Source organism: Bos mutus, chromosome 9 (genome assembly GCF_027580195.1).
Source record: "Bos mutus isolate GX-2022 chromosome 9, NWIPB_WYAK_1.1, whole genome shotgun sequence".
Classification (NCBI taxonomy): Eukaryota; Metazoa; Chordata; class Mammalia; order Artiodactyla; family Bovidae; genus Bos; species Bos mutus.
In genome coordinates this window covers 9,278,864-9,293,187 of record NC_091625.1, presented here as the reverse complement: position 1 = coordinate 9,293,187, position 14,324 = coordinate 9,278,864, and the positions used below count along the sequence as shown (strand labels likewise).

Here is a 14,324-nt window from a genome sequence, read left to right as displayed (position 1 = left end):
GCATTATCTACACGAGGACAGACAAATCTCTAAACCCAGCACATGTTTCCCTTCTGGGTTTTGACCCCTATATCTACTTTTCTACTTAATGTGTTCACTTGTAAATTCTAGAAGAGAGTTATATTCAACAAGTTCAAAACTGAATTTAAAAATATAAAAACGCAGCCATATATGAGTAAGAAAGACAAGAGAATAACTCATTGTTAACAGGTGTTAGTCCAGAAGTGGGAGGATGATAATTAACTTCTTCCTAACATATCTGTGCAGTTTGACTTGTGAAAATGAGTGGTAATTTCATTTTATAATTGAAACAAATTACATAAAGAAAGAAAATCTGCATCCAACCTCTCCTGTCCATAGACTCTTTCTTCTTCCATCTAGGTGTCATCGTTAACACTGGCCTCCTCTACTTCCCTGGTGGCTCAGATGGTAAAGCGTCTGCCTACAATGTGGGAGACCTGGGTTCAATCCCTGGGTCGGGAAGATCTCCTGGAGAAGGAAATGGCAACCCACTCCAGTATTCTTGCCTGGAGAATCCCATGGACAGAAGAACCTGGTAGGCTACAATCCATGGGGTCGCAAAGAGCAGGATATGACTGAGCGACTTCACACACACTCTACTCCTTAAGGATAACATCATCCAGTCCGGTTGCCTCTGCCCCAAGTCTCTTCACTCCAGCTACCTCCACTGGAAGGCCACCAGCACTCTTGCAGGATCATTGCAAAGGCTCCCTCACTGGCCTCTATAACCTACTCTTGCTCCTCTGACACACATGTTCTCTATAGAAGGTCAGAATGCAATCTTTAAATGATGTTCTGACTTCCTTTCTTCAAAACCTCAGCAAAGTCATGTAAAGGGTCTTCTCTCAGCCTCTCAGATGGACCAGGATCCTTCTTGTCTCTCCCTGTAGTCCCCCACTCTGTCCTCACCTCTTCATCTGGTTAGCAGTGACTCAGATCTCAGCTATTACAAAATGCATTCTGAGGGTCTCCAGACAGGTTCCCCTCACACCTTCTCATTGGACATTGTGTTTCTCCTTAATACTAACTAACATTTAAAATTTTGTATTTCTTCAAAAATTCTTATGTTAGCATGTAAGACCTGTGAGGCCTGGAACTGAATGCCCACCCCATGCCTATAGCAGTATCTAACATATAGGAAGCACTCAATAAATATTTGTTGAATAAATAAGCCAGTCACTGTTGTTACAGTTTAACATTTTAAATGTGCCTTTATATTACTCATGCTACTCTAGTCAAAAAGAAGTAGTTTAGGGGATTCCCTGGTGGCTCAGTGGTAAAGAATCTGCCTGCCAATACAGGAGACATGGGTTTGATCCCTGATCTGGGAAGATCCCACATGCTTCAGAGCCACTAAGCTCATGAGGCACAACTACTGAGCCTGTGCTCTGCAGCCCACAAACCACAATTGCTAAAGCTTGCCTGCCTGGAGCCCTTGTTCTGCAATGAGAAGTCACTGCAATGAGAAGCCTGCTCATGGCAACTAGAGAAGAGCCTACATAGCAATGAAGACCCAGCACAGACAAAAATACATAAATAAATAAAATTATTTTTAAAAATGAAAAAATTAAAATAAAATTTGAGGAGAGAGAGACTAAAAATTCTGTAAAAAATAAGTAGTTAATAACTGCTGTTATACATATTACTGGTCCTGTGATAGTCTCTCATTTTTCCTACTTACCTTTGATCTCAGATATCTAAATTGAAAACAAAAATTGTAGTCCCCAAATCTTAAGTTATAAATCATTTGCTGTTGTTGTTCAGTCTCTCAGTCGTGTCTGACTCTTTGCGACCCCATGGACTGCAGCAGGCCAGACATCCCTGTCCTTCACCATCTCCCAGAGTTTGCTCAAACTCATGTACATTGAGTCCGTGATGCCATCCAACCATCTCATCCTCTGTTGTCCCCTTCTCCTGCCTTCAACCTTTCCCAGCATCAGGGTCTTTTTTAATGAGTCGGGTCTTCACATCAGGTGGGCAAAGTGTTGGAGCTAGCTTCAGTATCAGTCCTTCCAATGAATATTCAGGACTGATTTCCTTTAGGATTGACTGGTTTGATCTCCTTGCTGTCCAAGGGACTGTCATGAGTCTTCTCCAACACCACAGTTCAGAAGCATCAATTCTTCAGTACTCAGCCTTAATGGTCCAACTCTCAGATCCATACATGACTACTGGGAAAACCACAGCTTTGACTATATAAACCTTTGTTGGCAAAGTAATGTCTCTGATTTTAAATATGCTGTCTAGGTTTGCCATAGCTTTTCTTCCAAGGAGAAAGCATCTTTTAATTTTGTGGCTGTAGTCACTGTCTGCAGTGATTTTGGAGCCCCACAAAATAAAGTCTCTCACTGTTTGCATTGTTTCCCCATCTATTTGCCATGAAGTGATGGGACTGGATGCCATGATCTTAGTTTTTTGAATGTTGAGCTTTAAACAGCTTTTTCACTCTCCTCTTTCACTTTCATCAAGAAGCTCTCTAGTTCCTCTTCTCTTTCTGCCATAAGGGTGGTGTCCTCTGCATATCTGAGTTTATTGATATTTCTCCTGGAAATACTGATTCCAGCTTATGCTTCATCCAGCCTGGCATTTTGCATTATGTGAAACATGTAAGTTAAATAAGCAGGGTGACAATATACAGCCTTGATGTACTCCTTTCTGGTTCTAACTGTTGCTTCTTGACCTGCATACAAGTTTCTCAGGAGGCAGGTAAAGTGGTCTGGTAGTTTCCGTCTCTTGAAGAATTTCCCATTGTGATTCACACAGTCAAAGGCTTTGGCATAGTCAATGAAGCAGAAACAGATGTTTTTTTTTCCTGGAATTCTCTTGCTTTTTCTATAATACAACGGATATAGGCGATTTGATCTGGTTCCTCTGCCTTTTCTAAATCCAGCTTGAACATCTGGAAGTTCTCAGTTCATGTACTGTTGAAGTCTAGCATGGAGAATTTTGAGCATTACTTTGCTAGTGTGTGAGATGAATGCAATTGTGCGGTAGTTTGAATATTCTTTGCCATTGCCTTTCTTTGGGATTGGAGTGAAACTGACCTTTTCCAGTCCTGTGGCCACTGCCGAGTTTTCCAAATTTGCTGGCATATTGACTGCACCACTTTAACAGCATCAATCTTTAGGATCTGAAATAGTTCAGCTGGAATTCCATCACTTCCACTAGCTTGGCTCCTAGTGATGTTTCCTAAGACCCACTTAACTTCGCACTCCAGGATGTCTGACTCTAGGTGAGTGATCACACAATCGTGGTTATCTGGATCATAAGATTTTTTTGTATAGTTTCTTCTGTGCAAGGACATATATGAAAGTGAGGTATGACACTCTGAGTCAGATATATAAAGAATGAGCAGTTATGAAATGGTAAGCTGTTTGAATGCAATCTCCACAGAAACATAAAACTTTAGGAGTTTCCTGAAAATACTGCTATCTGGGCCTAGAGCCAATGGGCTCCAATGGGCTCTGATGCACAGCCCATCAGAGTCTCTGCCTGGCTGTGCTTATGCTAAGATATGTGGGGAAGGTGGAACATACTTGGTCTAAGACAGTGGCCCCCCAATCTTTTTGGCACCAGGGACCAATAGTGTGGAAGATAATTTTTCCACAGACAGGGTGGGGGGATGGTTTCAGGATGATTCTCCTAAGGAGTGTGCAACCTAGATCCCTTGCATGCACAGGGAACTGTAGGGTTTGCACTCCTGTGAGAATCTAATGCCACCACTGATCTCACCACTGGAGGGGAGCTCAGGTAGTAATGTAAATGATGAGGAGTGGCTATAAATATAGATGAAACTTTGCTCATTTGCCTGCCCATTGCTCACCTCCTGCTGTGTGGTCCAGGGGTTGGGGACCCCAGGTCTAAGACATAGGTTGTCAGGGATGGTTCTGGACTGGGATGCCCCATGCTTTTGACTTTCAAAGCAGAAGAGTACTCAAAGTACATCTGCTGAGAGCATCTCACAGCACCTTGGTTTAGGTCCTCCTCCCTAGCTGATCCCCCAACAACCTAAAGGGCATCACAGATGCTGTGAGATGAAGAGATGCCTCTGCAGCACCAAGTCATATTATTCTATCCATATACTCGATTGTTCTAAAATCTTGACTTTTCTGGAGGTTTTCACATCCAGAAAAACAACATGGTATTTACTGCCAAGCAGAGTATCATATGGTTGCTTCATGCAATAGCTATTTCAGGAAACCTATCTAAATAAGGACCCTCAGTGGCCTCTATAGGTGTTATCCACTCTTTGGCTAACAACACTCAAGGCAGACGCAAACTTGAACTTCATTTGCATTGATTTGTTGACATGTGAGATTCTCCTCTCTGCTTTCTCCAAGCTAATTGTACCAGACAATTTCTTGACTCTATAGAAATAATATGGCTTCCCTTGTGGCTCAGTGGGTAAAGAATCTGCCTGCAATGTGGGAGACCTGGGTTTGATCCCTGGGTCAGGAAGATTCCCTGGAGAAGGGATAGGCTACCCACTCCAGTATTTTTGGGCTTCCCTTGTGGCTCAGCTGGTAAAGAATCCGCCGGCAATACGGGAGACCTGGGATTGATCCCTGGGTTGGGAAGATCCCCTGGATGGAGGCATGGCAACCCACTCCAGTATTCTGGCCTGGAGAATTCCATGGACTGTACAGTCCTTGGGGTTGCAAAGCATTGGGCATGACCAAGCGACTTTCATACCACATAGAAATAATAAGAGACTTGTTGTTGCTCAGTTGCTCAGTCACGTCTGACTCTTGGTGACTTAGTCCTTATGTTTCTGGAGCCCACAGTCTGCCTCAGATGTTATTCTAATTTTACCAGGTCACTTTGTGCCTTTCTGCCATGTTATTTGAATGGTTCTCAAAAACCTTTTGAGTAGCTTTAATAGACGTACAATTTTGAATATATTGTTGAAAAGTCCCTGTGGTGCAGTGATGAGGGTTGTTTTGTGTGGGGTGATGCCTGTACATTTCAGGAATTCTGGGGAAATCAGGATGGCACAGTAGGCAGCACTGAGTTCACCTCGCCCTTCGAACACAACAATAACACATCCATGTGTGGAGCAGCTCTCACTACAAACAAACCAGAGACTGACAGAGAGACACTTACACAATCAAGACTGTAAGAGAGGTGCACACAAATCAGGTAGGAAGGGAAGAGAAGCAGTCAGGTTGGGATTGTGCCTGTAGTGAAGGGCACAGATGAGAAGGGGGATTACACAGGCTCAGAGATTCTCCCTGGGGAGTGAGCAGTTTGAACCACACTTTGGGCACCCCAGTCTTAGGGACTGATGTCAGGAGGATACGTCTCCTTGCTGCTGCTAAGTCGCTTCAGTTGTGTCCGACTCTGTGTGACCCTATAGATGGCAGCCCACTAGGCTCCCCCGCCCCTGGGATTCTCCAGGCAAGAACACTGGAGTGGGTTGCCATTTCCTTTTCAATGCATGAAAGTGAAAAGTGAAAAGGAAGTCGCTCAGTCGTGTCCGACTCTTAGCGACCCCATGGACTACAGCCTACCAGGCTCTGCCATCCATGGGATTTTCCAGGCAAGAGCACTGGAGTGGGGTGCCATTGCCTTCTCCGTACGTCTCCTTAGCTGGCTTGAAAAGCAGTGTCACTGACAGTGAGCGTGTAAGAAACCTAAGGTCTGCTTGTGAAGAGAGCATACACACTGGCTTTTGCCCAAGAAGGAAGGAAGTAGATAAAAACTATCTGAACTCTGCATGGTTTCCTGTGGCTACCTCAGTGTATGCCCGGCCCAAGTTGAGTGCCCGGTCCAGCTCGCTTTCTCTGTGGCACAGCGCCACACTAGGGTAAGGACTGCCAAGGCCAAGGGAGGTATACAGTAGTAGGGGGATGAAGACCTGGCACAGCATCTGAATGGGGGGCAGCAGCCATTGCTGTCACTCCAGGAGGCAGCAGATTGGGAGCTGTCCAGAACTCCAACGGTCTCAGGACCACCACAGTCTGAATGCTGACCCACACCAAGCACTCATTCCAGGACCTCTTGCTCCAGCACTGCTTCCCTTTAAGGCAAGGGTGCTGGTCGTGGGAGAGGCAAGAGCACACACACAGAGGGAATGGAAGCACCTCAGGCCTGACCTTCGTGACTTCTGCTCCAGCAACCGGGAACCTGCCCCCACCCCAAGGGGGTGGTGATGATCACGAAGCAGAGGAGAAGCCCTGAATCACACCTGGATCCAGCTCTAATGCCATCTCATGCTCCATTTTCTACCAAGGTGGTAGTAGTCAGCACATCCTAGGGGAAGACGTGACTCAGGCTCAGGTCAGCTTCAGCTCTCCCACTGGGCACATACAGACTATATAGGGATGCTCCCACTAAAGGACACTCCTTCAAGACCATACAGGTGACTGTTTCACCTAATGTCAGAGACAGAGAAAGTTAGCAAAATGAGAAGACAAATTTGATTCAAATGAGACAAAAGAAAACTCTTAAGAAAACAAGCAATAAAACAAATAAATAATTCATCAGTTAAAAAGTTCAAGGCATTAGGAATAACAATGTTAAGTGATTTAGAGAAAAGAATAGATGAACACACTGAGAATTTAATAAGGAACTAGAAAATATAACAAAGAACCAGGAAGAACTGAAGAATACAATAAATAAGCAACACACACACACAAAAGAATGAACAGCAGACTTAGGTGTCACAGAACACATAAATGATCTGGAAGATATAATAATGAAAATCACCCAATCAGAGCATAAAAAAGAAAAACAAATTTTAAAAAATGAGAACACTTTAAGGGGGCTCTGAGACAACATCAAGCATATCAATCTTTGTGTTATTGGGAACTCGGAAGGAGAAGAGATACAGACAGTAGTAAAAAAGTGCATTTGGTGAAATTATGTCTGAAAACTTCCCAAACCTGAAGAAGGAAATATTATCCAAGTTCAGGAAACATAGAAGGTCCCAGATAGGATGAACCCAAACAGACCCACACCAAGACATGTAATTAAAATGGCAAATGTTAAAGTGAATTCTAAAGGTAGCAAGAGAGAAACAAAGAATCATATACAAGGGAACCTCCATAAGGCTATCAACTGATTTTGTAGAAACTCTGTAGGCCAGAAGGGAAAGTGCTGAGAAGGAAAAATCTACAACCTAGACTAATCTACCCAGAAAAGTCATCATTTAGTATTGAAGGAGAGATAACTTCTCAGACAAGAAGAAACTCAAAAAGTTCATCAATACTAAAATTACCTTATAAGAAAAGTTAAAGAGTCATCTCTAAATGGAAAAGAAAAGGTTATAGTTAGAAGGAAGAATCTATGGAAGGAAAAAAATCCCACTAGAAAAGGGAAAAATATAGCAATGGCTGTGAATCAACTATTTAAGCTAGTTACAAAGATTAAAAGGAAATAAAATTATAAAATATACTATAATAAACAGTGAAGGGATAAACTAGAAGGTGTAAAATATGACATTAAAAACACAAAATATGACTGAAAATAAAAAATATAAATATTTTAGACTGTGATTGCACTTAAATGACTACCAGTTTAAAACAAAAAGAAATAGTTACAGGTCAACATATATGTAACCACAAACCAAAAACCTAAAATAAATACACAAAAAACTAGAGAGAAAGTAGTACAAGCACACCACTAAAGAAAATGATCAAACCACAAGAAAAGAAACTACAACAATAAGAAAATAACAGAAGAATTACAAAAACAACCAGAAAACAAGTAAGAAAATGGCAGCGAGTACATTCCTGTTAATTCACTTTAAATGTCGACAGACTAAATGCTCCAGTCAGAAGAAACAGAGTGGTTGACTGTATTAATACGAGACCCATCTGTATGATGCTTATAAGAGATTCACTTCAGAGGTAAAGAGAAACAAACTGAAGGTGAGGGATGGAAAAAGTTGGAAATAACAAGAAAGCAAAGGCAGCATTACTCATATCAGACAAAATAGACTTTAAAACAAAGTCTGTAACAAAAGACAAAGCATTATATAACGATACAAAGATCAATGCAAGAAGAGATATTATACTTGTTAATATCTATGTACCCCATACAGAAGCACCGATATGTATAAATATTAACAGGTATAAAGGAAGAAACTGACAATACTTTAGTGGTAGTGGACTTTAATATTCCACTGACATCAGTGCATAGATCATTCAGAAAAGAAAGCAGTAAGGAAACCGTAGTTTTAAAAGACACGCTAGACTAGTTGAACTTAATAGGTAAGTCCTGTTGGTCTTAACAGGACATTCCATCCAAAAACAGCAAAAGAAACATTCTTTTCAAGAGCCCATGGAATGTTCTTTGGGATGAATCACATGTTAGGCTGCAAAACAAGTCTGAACAATTTAACAGGACAGAAAATATATCAAGCATTTTTTTCTAAGCACAATAATATGAAACTAAATATCAATTATAGAAGAAAAATGGGAAAAATACAAACACGTGGAGGCTAAACAACATGCTACGAAAAAAAAACAATGGGTCAATGTAGAAATCACAGAGGAAATCAGAAAATTACTTGAGACAAATGAAAATAAAAACACAACTTTCCAAAATCTGTAGGATTTAGTAAAAGCAGTCCTAAGAGGGAAGTTCATAGTGAGACAGACCTATCTCAAGAAACAAGCAAAAAACCTCAAGTGAAAAATCTAACTTATCATATAAAGGGATGATAAAAGGAAGAACAGCAGAAGGAAATAATAAATACCAGAGAGGAAATACATAAAATAAAAGCAAAAAAAAAAAAAAATAGAAAAGATCAGTGAAACTAAGAGCTGGTTGTTTGAAAAGCTAAAGTTGATAAGCCTTTAATGAGGCTTATCAAGAAATAGAGAGGATCCAAATAAAATAATAAATGGAAGAGAAGTAGTAAGAACTGATGTCTTAGAGATACAAAAATCATAAGATAATACTACAAACAGTTTTAGGCCAACAAATTGAACAACCTGGAAGAAATGGGCAAATTTCTAGAAACATACAATCTTCCAAGACTGAATAAAGAGGAAATAGACTATCTGAACAGATCAATCACTAGCAGTGAAATTGAATTTGCGGGAAAAAAAAAAAAAAAATCAAGGCCAGACAGCTTCACAGGGGAATTCTACCAAATAAATAGAGTTAAAATCTATCTTTCTCCAACTATCCCAAAAATTTGAAAAGAAAGGAACACTACAAAATTCATTCTATGAGGCTACCATTACTTTGATGCTGAAACCAAGAAACTACAGAAAAAAAAGAAAATATTTCTAATGGATATAGATGCAAAAACCCTTAAAAATATTAGCAAACTGATTTTGACAATATATAAAAGGGATCATAAATCATGATCAAGTGGGATTTATTCCAGGGATGTAAGGGTGGTTCAATAAACATAAATCAATCAATATGATACAAAACATTAACAAAGGCAAGATAAAAATAATCAGATAATCTCAATAGACACAGAAAAAGCATCTGACAAAATTCAACATCCATTCATGATTAAAAATGCTCATCAAAGCTGGTGTAGAGGAAACATATCTCAACATAATAAATGACATTTATGACAAACCTTTAGCTAACATCTTACTCAGCAGTAAAAAGCTGAAAACCTTTCCTCTAAAATCAGGAAGAAAACATACATGCTCACTCTTGCCACCTCTACTTAATGTAGTACTAGAAGTCCTAGCCACAGTAATCAGACATGGAAAAGAAATAAAAGGCATCCAAATAGGAAGGAAAGCAGAAAAACTGTCACTTTTTGCAGATGACTTGATACTCTGTACAGAAAACCCCAAAGTCTCCACCAAAAAACTATTAGAACTAATAAATGAATTCAGTAAAGTTTCAGGCTATGAGACTAGCATACAGAAATGTTGCTTTTCTATACACTAATAATGAACTGTCTGAAAGAAAAAGCAAGAAAGCAACTCTGTTTCAAATCAAATCAAGAAGAATAAAACACCTAGGAGGAAACTTAACTCAGAAAATGAAAGATTTATGCTCTGAAAACTCTAAAACAATAATTAAGGAAATTGAAGATGATTCAAAGAAATGTAAAGATCCATATTCATGGATCAGAAGACTTAATATTGTTAAAATGTTATACTACCCAAAGCAATCTACATATTTAATGTAATCTCTATCAAAATATCCATTACATTTTTCCCCACAGAACCAGAGCAGATAATCCTAAAATTTATATGGAGCTGTAAAAGACTCTGAATAGCCAAAGTCATTCTGAGAAAGAAGAATAAAGCTGGAGTTATTACACTCTCTGGCTTCAGATTATATTAAAAAGTCAAGACAATATGGTTCTGGCATAAAAACAGACACACAGCTCAACAGGACAGAATAGAGAGCCCAGAAATGAACCCACACACCTATGGTCAATTAATCTATGACAAAGGAGGCAAAATATACAAAGGAGAAAAGACAGTCTCTTCAGTAAGAAGTGCTGGGAAAACTGAACAGCCGCATGTAAAAGAACCAGATATCGAACAATGGACTGGTTCCAAATTCAGAAAGGAGAACATCAAGGCTGCATATTGTCACCCTGCTTATTTAACTTATATGCAGAGCACATCATGCGAAATGCCGGGCTGGATGAAGCGCAAGCTGGAATCAAGATTGCCGGAGAAATATCAATAGCCTCAGATATGCAGATGACACCACTCTTTTTAAAAAAAATTATTTTAATTGGAGGCTAATTACCTTACAATATTGTGGTGGGTTTTGCCATACATTGACATGAATCAGCCATGGGTGTACATGTGTCCCCCATCCTGAATCCCCCTCCCACCTCCCTCCCCATCCCATCCCTCTGGGTCATCCCAGTGCACCAGCCCTGAGCACCGTGTCTCATGCATCAAACCTGGACTGGTGATCTACATATGATAATATACATGTTTCAATGCTATTCTCTCAAATCATCCCACCCTCACCTTCTCCCACAAAGTCCAAAAGTCTGTTCTTAACATCTATGTCTCTTTTGCTGTCTTGCATATAGGCTCATCATTACCATCTTTTTAAATTCCATATATATGCATTAATAAACTGTATTGGTGTTTTTCTTTCTGACTTACTTCGCTTTCTATAATAGGCTCCAGTTTCATCCACCTCATTAGAACTGATTCAAATGCATTCTTTTTAATAGCTGAGTAATATTCCATTGTGTATATGTACCACAGCTTTCTTATCCATTCGTCTGCCGATGGACATCTAGGCTGCTTCCATGTCCTGGCTATTGTAAACAGTGCTGTGATGAACATTGGAGTACACGTGACATCACCCTTATGGCAGAAAGTGAAGAGGAACTGAAGAGCCTCTTGATGAAAGAGGAGAATGATAAAGCTGGTTTTAAACTCAACATTCAAAAAACTAAGACCATGGCATCTGGTCCCATCCCCTCATGGCAAATAAATGGGGAAACAATGGAAACAGTGATAGACTTTATTTTGGGGGGCTCCCAAATCACTGCAGATGGTGACTGCAGCCATGAAATTAAAAGACCCTTGCTCCTTGGAAGAAAAGCTATGACCAACCTAGGCAGCATATTAAAAAGCAGAGACATTACTTTGCCTACAAAGGTCCATCTAGTCAAAGCCATGTGAGAGTTGGACCATAAAGAAAGTTGAGCGCTGAAGAATTGATGCTTTTGAACTGTGGTGTTGGAGAAGACTCTTGAAAGTCCCTTAGACAGCAAGGAGATCAAACCAGTCAATCCTAAAGGAAATCAGTTCTGAATATTCAATGCAAGGACTGATGCTAAAGCTGAAGCTCCAATACATTGGCCACCTGATATGAAGAACTGACTCACTGGAAAAGATCCTGGTGCTGGGAAAGACTGAAGGGAGGAAGAGATGGGGACAACAGAGGATGAGACGGTTGGATGGCATCACTGACTCAATGGATATGAGTTTAAGCAAGCTCTTAAACTCAACTCTGGGTGTTGGTGATGGATGGACAGGGAAGCCTGGCGTGCTGCAATCCATGGGGTCACAAAGAGTTGGACATGACTGAGTGACTGAACTGAACGGAGAATATTCTCTAACGCCATTTACAAAAATAAACTCAAAATGGATTAAAAACTAAATATAAGACTGAATACTTTAAAACTTCTAGAGAAAAACATAGGCAGAATACTCTTCAACATAAATCATAAGAATAATTTTTTGGATCTGTCTCCCAAAGTAAAGGAAACAAAAGCAAAAATAAACAAATGGGACCTAATTAAACTAAATTTTTTTTTGCACAGCAAAGGAAACCATCAAGAAAACAAAAAGCAAACTACTGAACTGGAGAAGATATTTGCAAGTAATATGAATGATAAGGTGTTAATATCCAACATACATAAACAGCTCATGTAACTCAACATTAAAAAAAAAAACCAAACACCTAATTAAAAATGGGCAGAAGAAATGAATAGACATTTTTCCAAAGAAGACGTTCAGAGAACCAATAGTCACATGAAAAGATTCTCAAGACTGTAATCATGAGAGAAACAGAAATCAAAATCATAATAAGATATCACCTTATACTCATCAGGATGGCTAATTCCAAAACTCTACAAATAACTAATACTGGCAAAGATGTAGAGAAAATGAAATACTTGTACACTGCCGGTGGGATGTAAATTGGTGCAGTCACTGGAAAACAGTATGGAGTTTCTTCAAAAAGCTAAAAATGGAACTATCATTGATCCAGAAATTCTACTTCTGGGTATATATCCAAACAAAACACACTGATTTGGAAAAGGTACATGCACCCCAGTGTTCATACCAGCACTATTTACAATAGCCAGGATGTGGAGGCAACTTAAGTGTCCATCAACAGATGAATGGATAAAGAAGGTGTGAAGTATATATAATGGAATACTCCATCATAAAAAATTATGAAATTCTGACATTTGCAGCAAAATGGATGAACTCATAAGGTATTAGGCTTAGTAAAATAAGTTGGACAGAGAAAAACAAATACTGTATGTTATCACTTATATGTGGACTCTAAAAAATGAGACAAGTAGATGTATATATAAAAAAGAGAAACAGACTCGCAGATATAGGGAAGAAACTAGTGGTTACCAGTGGGAAGAGGGAAGAAGAGGGGCAAGATAGGGGTATGGAATTAAGAAGTACAAGCTATTATGTATAAAATAAATAAGCAACAAAGGTATAAGTATAGCACAGGCAAGATAGCTAATACTTTATAATAAGTTTAAATGAATATAATCTATAAAATATAGAATCACTATGCTATATAGTATACCTAAAATCAGTATAATATTATTAATCACCTATGAAAGTGAAAATCACTCAGTCGTGTCTGACTCTTTGTGACCCCACTGACCATAAAGTCCATGGAATTCTCCAGGCCAGAATACTGGAGTGGGTAGCCTTTCCCTTCTCCAGGGGATCTTCTCAACCCAGGGATCACACCCAGGTCTCTCGCATTGCAGGCAGATTCTTTACCAGCTGAGCCACCAAGGAAGCCCAAGAATGCTGGAGTGGGTAGTCTATTCCTTCTCCAGCGGATCTTCCCAACCCAGGAATCGAACTGGGGTCTCCTGCATTGCAGGTGGATTCTTTACCAACTGAGCTATCAGGGAAGCCCATTAATCACCTATATGTCAATAATTTTTTTTTTAATTTTGTAAAAGCATTCTTGGATGTAAGGACATGTCCTTTGTTTCCTTGTGGGAAATGGCTAATGTAATCTATAGTCAGGCAGGTGGAAGACTCAAAGTATTTCAACTGCCCTCTGGAGGGTATTCTCTGGAAAGATGAAAGTTTCCAGAAATCTGCAGGCTGCACAATAGGAGACAGCCATCCCTATAGGCTTCTAAGAGTCAAATGTCAGCAATTTCCTATGGCTCAATCTAATAAAAGAGACCAAGGACTCGAAACCCCTCACAGGACATGAGGTAATTAAAAATTCCACAGATTAGTCCTTAGGAATTTAATTCTAAGCATGAGGGGACATAAGGTTCAAAAAAACCTGGTTATCTATTATGCACTGAATTGTGTTCACCCCCGTCGCCTCAATTCACATGTTAAAGTCCTAAACCTTAGTACTTCAGCATGTGACCTCACTTACAAGTAATTTTTATTTTTTTTCAGAAGTAGTGACTTCAGGTGAGGTCATGGAGGAGGGTGGACCCCTAACTCAATGTGACGGTGTCCTTATAAAAATAAACTTTGGACACAGAGACATGCGCATGGGGGAACACCATGTCAAGATGAGAGTTATGGGGTCCCAAGCCCAGTGAGCCAGCAGGAGCTGAAAGCAAGGCTTGGGATGCACATCTCCTGGCAGCTTCAGAGATGGTGAGG

General features: G+C 39.9%; 1 protein-coding gene across 1 annotated transcript in view; it reads right to left on the bottom strand.

Annotated features, from left to right (window-relative positions):
- Nucleotides 1-14,324, bottom strand: part of COL19A1 (collagen type XIX alpha 1 chain) — a 412,517-nt gene that overhangs the window by 75,661 nt on the left and 322,532 nt on the right. The gene's annotated exons all lie outside the window — the stretch shown is intronic.